Source organism: Fundulus heteroclitus, unplaced genomic scaffold (assembly GCF_011125445.2).
Source record: "Fundulus heteroclitus isolate FHET01 unplaced genomic scaffold, MU-UCD_Fhet_4.1 scaffold_36, whole genome shotgun sequence".
In the NCBI taxonomy this organism is placed as follows: domain Eukaryota; kingdom Metazoa; phylum Chordata; class Actinopteri; order Cyprinodontiformes; family Fundulidae; genus Fundulus; species Fundulus heteroclitus.
Genome location: NW_023396770.1, coordinates 2,189,084 through 2,197,526, shown reverse-complemented (window position 1 = coordinate 2,197,526; position 8,443 = coordinate 2,189,084). Strand labels below are relative to the sequence as shown.

Genomic DNA, 8,443 nt, shown 5'->3' with positions numbered 1-8,443 from the left:
TATACTGTTGTAGTTAATATGTAGAGATATATCTTACGGGTTTTACAAAAAAAGATTTATAGACAATGTCTAAGGGAAACATTCTCATTTGTATTTTCTTGTCCAACGGTTATTGTTTCAGGCAGGTTTCTTTCCACTAATACTTGAATGTTTGTTTGTGGTCTTGTTGCTAGAAGAGGGGACCATATTGATACTTTAACAGGTGCTTTACCAATAGATTCACTTGTTTTTATGTCTTAACTGGGCTACACCCCTTTATGATTCATCCTGATGTTTGTTGATGCAAATTTCCCAGATGACGTACCTGTGATGCTTGTTAGGTTTTTGGACTCCAGAGAACCACAGGGAGAACCTTTATCCTAACATGGAACAGAATTATGATTCATCCAGGAGGTCCTAGAACCACATCTGAAGTTCTGCAGACCTCACTGCCTAAGTTAAGGTCAGAGGTCATGTTTCAACAATAAGTAAGAGAGACTGGGCAAAGGTTACCTGAAGAGTTCCAGGACCAGAACCTCTGTTGACCCAAAAGAGCAATAAGGTCCATTATTTTTGATCTCTAAGTGTTTAGGGCAAATATTCTGTGGACCAAGGAGATTAGAGTGGACCTTTGTGGAAGGTTTTGGTCCTGTTACATTTAGAATAAAATTAACTCAGCATTTTAGAACCAGAACCTCATATCTACAGTCAAATATGGTGGTGGTAGTGTTATGGTCTGGATCTGCTTTGCAGCTTCAGGACCTGGAGGACTTGGTGTAATTAAAGGAACCATGAATTCTGCTCTCTAACAGAAAATCTGACCACCGGTCACATTTAAGTTTTGCAGAAAGACAATAATCCACAGCAGACCAGCAAGAAGATTTAGAAGTGGTCTAGTCAAATTCTGGACTGAATCTAATTGAAGTGTAACAATTAAAAAGGTCATTTGTGCTTAAAACTCACCTGTTTCCAAAAAAATAAAAAAATAAAGTTATTATCAAAGCAGAGCCGGTCCAAATTCCTTCACAGGGATGTTAAAGACTCCTTACCAGAAAGTGACAAACACCTGATAATAGCAGCTGTTGTGTTTACAGCATTTTAATTCAATAACAGAGAGGCTCACAGTTTGATTTCACAGGAGGCTGATTAGACAAGCACCTTTAATCAACATGCAAATGTGGTAAATAGTCAAGAATTAACTATATACAGTTTACAAGACAAATAGATCCTGTAATGATCTCAGTACTTTTGCTGGGCTGATCATCCACCCTACACACCTGCCCAAATTCTGCCCAGTCCTCAATCAGCCTTCATCTGATCCACCTGTCTCCAGCTCCATTTAATCAGCCTTCTGTCCAAGCAAAAGTGCCAGAACGTCTTGTGCCACCTCGGTGAGACTATCCAGCATTCTCTATTATCTGCCTGCCTGCCTGTTTGTTGCCCGTCTCTGAGTCTGCCTAACCCCTTTCAAGCTCTGTTGCCGGTCTGGACTCCCACCGATCAGCCCGTGGTCCTCTGCATCGGACTGGACTCATCCTGGACCTCTGAATCTGGACTGCCTGCCTGTTGCCCGACCCCGATCTGTTTGTGAGTAACCGCATCTGTCTAACCCCTGTGTGCCTCTGAACTCAGCCGGACTAAGGACCTGGACTGGACCCCGACCCGCTCTGGACTATCCCTCGGACCTTCTCAGGATTTCGGATTCCACCGGAACTGGACTGCCTGCCTGTTGCCCGACTCCGATCTGTTTGTGAGTAACCGCATCTGACTAACCCCTGTGAACCTCTGAACTCAGCCGGATTAAGGACCTGGACTGGACCCCGACCCGCTCTGGATCCGTCTCTGGACCCTCTCTGGACTTCTAACCCCTCGGCTCCTTCCCCGGACCCCCGTTTCTCTGCCCCGTTTCCTCGTTACTAGCCGGCGCTCGGATTACCCGACTCTCCAGGTTAGTGCCTACTCCTCTGTCCATCAAACGCCAGCATTTCCTGGTCATTAACCAGCTGCTCTGCCTCCAGGGTTCCTGCAGACGTGAGCCGCTCGGGTTGCCGTGCGACCGCCATTAAATAAACACTTGAAAGCGTCACTGACCTTGTCTTGGTTGTTTACTGGGTCCAGTCTCCGTTCCTTACAGATCCAAACATTCATGTTTAAGTAAATGTATGCATCTGATGTGGTCATATTCAGCAGAACATTATTTTGATAATATATGATAATATCTGAACATGCAGATCAGCATTAATGTGTTACAGAGTGACAGATGTATATGTGATCAGCACAGAGTCAGATAAAATGAAAGATGATCAGTGAGCTACAACAGAATCAAAACAGAATCAGCCCTGTTTTATTAACTATGAATCTCTAATAAAGAAAATGAATATTTAGAGGCAGTCTATTTAACTACATGACAGAGTTTATCTGCCCTAAAGGCTTCTATGCGAGGTTTATATGACAGACTGAACAATGTTTTAATCATGTTTACAGTCATGATTTTCATTCATAGAAACGTTTAGAGTTCTTTATGTCCAATAAAAGAAAAAGATACAAATAAAAAGAAACAAGGAGCATTTTTAGAGCACTCTACCAAGTTCAAAACTAACGTAGCAAATAAAGCGTGCAGAGGTGAGTTTTTTAGATCATTTCAGATAGTTTCTGTCAGTGGAGAAAGAAATCCTCTCTTAATTTCGTTGATTGATTTTAATTAGCTTGAATCTACCTTGATTCTTGATTTGTTTGGAATCAGAAACCAGAAGTTGTCAGTTTTTCCAAAAGCACATCACGACTGATGGTGGTAAAGGAAGAACTGAAATCCAGGAACACAGCTTGAACCTTTTTATTATTTTGTTCAGTTTCTATCCAATTAGCTTTTATTTGCCTGATTTCTTCATCATGTGACGCTGAAATGTGCGTTTTTGCCTGTTTAAAGACAATTCTATCAAAGATTAAATCATGAACATTTTGGATCTGTAGCAGAGCGTGTTTGAAAGAAACTTTTCAGTAAATGTGGACAGAGCTTTTGTAGGATTAGTCTCTGTCAGCACATCCCTCCATTGAACTGCCTTCATGTTTTCTTTAAACCAGTTTTCATCAAACTCTTTGTTTGACCTTCTGATCCTTTGAGGAATATTTATTTTTTAAGTCACTGTTTTGCAGATCCCAAGTGAATCTCAAGTTTTTATCCTCAAGTCCCAAGTCAAATTTCAAGTATAGACAGCCAAGTCCAACTCAGGTTTCAAATTAAAAAATATTTCTCAAGTCAAGTCCTGAGTCTGAAACTTCTAATTTCAAGTCCTTTCGAGTTTTTAATAATTTTGAAAAACAAGTTAAATGTAAATAATAGAGCATGTGTTCTTTTTAAATCAGTATTTATCTCAAAACATGATGAAACCAGTGAAACTGACCTGACAAAATAGTAAAATAAAACTTAGTGTCAACAACATTCCTCCTTTGAACCATATTTTTCCAGAATATTCAGATAAAAATGCAACAGCAGAACTTCATTTTCAGACCAAAATAAAATTATTCCTGGGAGCATCTTTGTCCTTAGCTCTTTTTCTTTTCCTTTTTTAAAATCTGGTTAATTTGACACGCAGACATATGTACAGAGTGGGAATAGAGAGAGACGGTCTGCATTTGTAGATGATTGAGTGAAATTAATTATTTGTGCGTACTTTTTAAACTTTAGATTTTGGGTAAAATATCAAGTGTTCAAGCAAGCAGCTTTAAGTCCAATTCAAGTTTCAAGTCATTGGTGTTAAAGTCCAAGTCAAGTCACAAGTCTCTGAAGACTTTTTCAACTCAAGTCTAAAGTCATACAGTCAATAATTCCATTGCTGAAGTCAAATCCCTATCCCTTCTGTTGAAGGTAATGAGGTTATGGTCAGAGAAATCTTTTTCAGTGGATCTTGGGTTTGAGCACCTATTTGGAACATTAGTATAAATGTGATCAATGCATCAATCTGACCTGGTACCAACCTTTACAATCTGAGTTAAGCCCAGTACAGATATAGCTTTGGGAGGATTTTTCACCAGCTCATCACTCCAGTCAAACTTAAAGTCGCCCATCAGAAAAATTTCTTTCTTCTCCTTTGACGCCAAAGTCATGGTGTGATAGATTTCAATTAGACCTAAATCATCATTTGGCGGTCTGTAGCAACTTCCCACTAAGACTGATCTGCCAGGAAGCTTCATCTCAACCCAAATGATCTCAGCTTCAGTCTCCATCAGGTCAGACCTTAATTCAGTTTCAATATGATCCTGAACATACAGAGCAACACCACCTCCCTTATTGGTCCTGTCCTTCCTCCACATCCTGAAATCTGATATTTGAACTTCATCTTGAACGTCGGGGTCTAACTTAGTTTCACAAAGAGCCAGAACATGGAGCTTGTGGCTTTTAATCATTTTTCTAACCATAGTAATTTTGCTTCTAAGGCCATTTATGTTCAAAAGACCCATTGAACATTTTTCATTGGGTTCTGGTGATGACGTTGCCATGCTGATTACAGTCGATGTCCTCCCACTCAGTCAGCGTTGTCCTCTTCTATCAGCAGCTTCAGACCTTCAGAGACACAAAAAGACCCAGGAATGCCAACAAGCTCCTGACTGACTGGAGATTACCAGGACAGGTGATCTCCTACAGCTGAGGCTGTCAGGTTAGATCTACTAGAATCAGTAAAACACACACAATAAAATATTTTCCTATTAAAAGCTCACAGGGAGACGCTGCAACCTCTGGTGTAGATCTGCTTCAATCCTGCAGTCGGCCCAGCTTCTAACCTTCAGGATGGAGGAACCAGAAGAATCTGCTCCGATGTTGGTCACAGTCGCTGAAATGAAAACAAATCAGAGTCAGAGTTTAATCCGTCCGTCCGTCCGTTTTCTTCTACTTATCCGGGGTCGGATCGCGGGGGTAGCAGCTTCAGTAGGGTGAGGTGTTCCGGTGGGACGTGCCCGGAACACCTCACCAGGGAGGCGTCCAGGAGGCATCCTGACCAGATACCCGAGCCACCTCAACTGGCTCCTCTCGACGTGGAGGAGCAGCGGCTCTACTCTGAGTCCTCCCCGGATGACTGAGCTCCTCACCCTATCTCTAAGGGAGAGCCCAGACACACTACGGAGAAAACTCATTTCAGCCGCTTGTATCCGGGATCTCGTTCTTTCGGTCACGACCCAAAGCTCGTGACCATAGATGAGGGTAGGAACGTAGATCGACCGGTAAATCGAGAGCTTGGCCTTTTGGCTCAGCTCTCTCTTCACCACAACGGATCGGTACAGCGCCCGCTTCACAGCAGACGCTGCACCAATCCGCCTGTCGATCTCCCGCTCCATCTTCCCCTCATTCCTGAACAAGACCCCAAGATACTTGAACTCCTCCACTAGGGGCAGCACATCCTCCCCAACCCGGAGAAGGCACTCTACCCTTTTCCGGTTCAAGACCATGGTCTCGGATTTGGAGGCACTGATTTTCATCCCGGCCGCTTCGCACTCGGCTGCGAACCGCTCCAGTGAGAGCTGTAGATCACGCCCTGATGAAGCCAATAGGACCACGTCATCCGCGGATAGCAGAGACGCAATCCTAAGGCTACCAAAACGGATCCCCTCAACACCTTGGCTGCGCCTAGAAATTCTGTCCATAAAAGTTATGAACAGAATCGGTGACAAAGGGCAACCTTGGCGGAGTCCAACTCTCACCGGAAACGAGTCCGACTTACTGCCGGCAATGCGGACCAGACTCTGACACCGGTCGTACAGAGACCTGACAGCCCTTATTAAAGGGTCCGGTACTCCATACTCCCGGAGTACCCCCCACAGGATCCCTCGGGGGACACGGTCAAATGCCTTCTCCAGATCCACAAAGCACATGTAGACTGGTTGGGCAAACTCCCATGCCCCCCTAAGAATCCTGCTGAGGGATCTGTTTTCTCATACATTGCTTTTCAAAGTATATTTAAAGCATTCTTTCAAATGGACTGGTTTGTGATGAATCATATTCTTTATATCACTTCGAGCTAAAAACAAATGATAGGATCTTTTCTTTGTTGCTGTTTGCCCTTCTATTAATTTCTAAAATCACAATATGAGAGGTTCAAATCTGGTATTCCTGAATACAGCCCCAACACCTCAGGAGCTTTATTTTGTAGTACAGTAAACAAAACGAGCCTTTATGTACATCTTATTCTCAGTTCCAATTATTCCTAACAAACCTTAAATATTTTTCGTTCAAGCTATGTTAATCTCTCTGTTTATCAATTTAATTTGGGCCGGATACTTAATATGATTTGTCTTATTTCCTTTATTTAAAATTTTAACTAAATGTTTTATGCATGTTTAAGGTCTTTCAAATGCAATTGTGTTCAGGGCTGCAGTCATCGCAACACAAATAAACGAGGTCGACGTCTAGATAGAAGTCAGATGCTTTAAGCACACCTGCAGCTTTCAGCCAGCACTGAAATACAGGGCAGCCTTTGTCCCCTTGACAACACATCCTCCAGGTTTCCAGGTGAAAATCATCAGCTCCCTCCTCCCAGCAAGAGTGCCCTTATTTCAGAGGAAAATGTTATTCAACTTTAAAAACTTTAGTCAATGTTCTATATTTGTGAATCCTATTATATGTGCTTTTAATGTAATTCATTATTTCTACAGGCTTTTATTTATGACTATTTTGTAGGTTACAGTTTTGCAGATTTTTGCTCTTATTTTGAAATTTTCTTGCAGTATTTTAAAAGGGATTTAAATTTTAAAGCTTGCAAGCATTTTGAAGCATTTGCATTTTAAAAGTGCCAGAAAATAATTCTCTTATCATCTCATGAAAAGAAAAAGGTTGAATCTGATCCCAAGCAGACACCAAAGAATCGTCCCGAGACCAGGAGCCCCTCCTCGTCCCTTGAATACATTCAGGGTCATCAGAGACCGAAAAACTTCTCCAGGCCGGCCAAGCCGCTCCTGCCCTCTTACTTCCTGGCTCGTTGGTCGGAGATTCTGTTCGTTGACACCAAATGTAATAGGAATACTCTGCGCCTGCCCTGTTTCTGTCCGGCCGTCGTTCTCGCATCTCTACTAATACCTGAACGCAGCCTTGCTGTAAAACAAAACAAAGAGAGTCTATATTAGACTATCATTATCATTACATTTTAGTGTTCATTTTAAAATTTAGTCTGTACTTTTAGAGCCCTCAGTGGCCTCGCTCCAGTTTATATAACCAACGTTTTACAACCATATTCCCCTTCTTGTAGTTTGAGACCCTGCAGCCAAAGGCTGTTAATTGTTAAATCGTATAGTGTTTATATCTATTAAAACCTTTATGTAATACATCATACAGTGAAACCAGATACAAGAATCTTTGTATGTTGGTAAAAAACGAAACGTAAATGACTTGGGTAATTATCAGAACAGTAAATGGCATTACTGCGACAGATTGATGACCTTTCGTCCATCGAATGCTGGAGATAGACACCAGCAACCTCATCGACCCCATGAGGGATTAAGCGTGATGGAAAATGGATGGATGGATAAATGACATTAAATTATCAGTTAATAACCTTAGTATCTATGTGACTGGCTAATCATTAGTGACACTAAACTACTGCAAGAAACAGAAAATACTTGTTGTGACACAAATGTATGAGACAAGTAAACTAAATTCAAATCTGAGATAAAATTACAAATAGATACCTGAGTATATTTTATGAGGGTGACAGTTGACTATTACATTTTGCCAAATATTTTAGAAATATTTAAGTATTTAGTAAATACTATATTTTCCATTTTTGTTGAAGTAATAATTTTAATTTGGCCCATTGAATAAATTACACATTATCTTCTAGAATAAATCTCGATGCTTCGTTATCTTTTCATATAACTCAAATTCATTCACTAAACTATTCTTTTGTCAGATTCACCAGAATACATAAATCTTGATAAAAGTGCTTTGCAGAACAACTAATGTATATTTTCCTCTCTGTTGTCCACTTTCATTTGTTACATCAATAAGTTTCCTTATCAGCTCAGAAACCCAAACTAAGCTCAGTTTAATTCTGAATAGAGAACCTCTGGCCAACATCTGCACAGTGCAATTACCATAGTTTTATTATATAAAAATGATAGATAGATGTATGGAAATATATGTAAACATATGACTTACTTATATAAAAAAATTGTTTTCACATGATTCTTGTGAAATTCTATTCAACTTGTATGACATAAACGCCAAAGTGAAAATTCTTAACCAAGTGACATAATTACTTTAAAAATATAAATTTTAGCTGGAGCTGGCAGATTGGCTTAATTAGTAATCTCTGTATGTTGGAGAATTTAGCCCTGTCTACATTACCTTCATGTGCGTTCTTAAAAAAAATAAATACAATTAAAACAGCAAGCGGTGATGAGCGGCCCTCGCAGCAAAGCGCCGCTCTGGCCTATTGGCCACCGCTGGGATTTGCGCACCGCCGGCCGCCCGCCACCG

The 8,443-nt window shown here is 40.9% G+C and overlaps 1 long non-coding RNA gene across 1 annotated transcript; it reads left to right on the top strand.

Moving 5' to 3' along the window:
- The first annotated feature begins 1,205 nt into the window (after window positions 1-1,205).
- On the top strand, window positions 1,206-2,065 carry LOC118559895. The gene is made up of 2 exons (XR_004929003.1): window positions 1,206-1,927; window positions 1,998-2,065. It is a non-coding gene; the product is annotated as an uncharacterized LOC118559895 (long non-coding RNA).
- The last annotated feature ends 6,378 nt before the right edge of the window (window positions 2,066-8,443 follow it).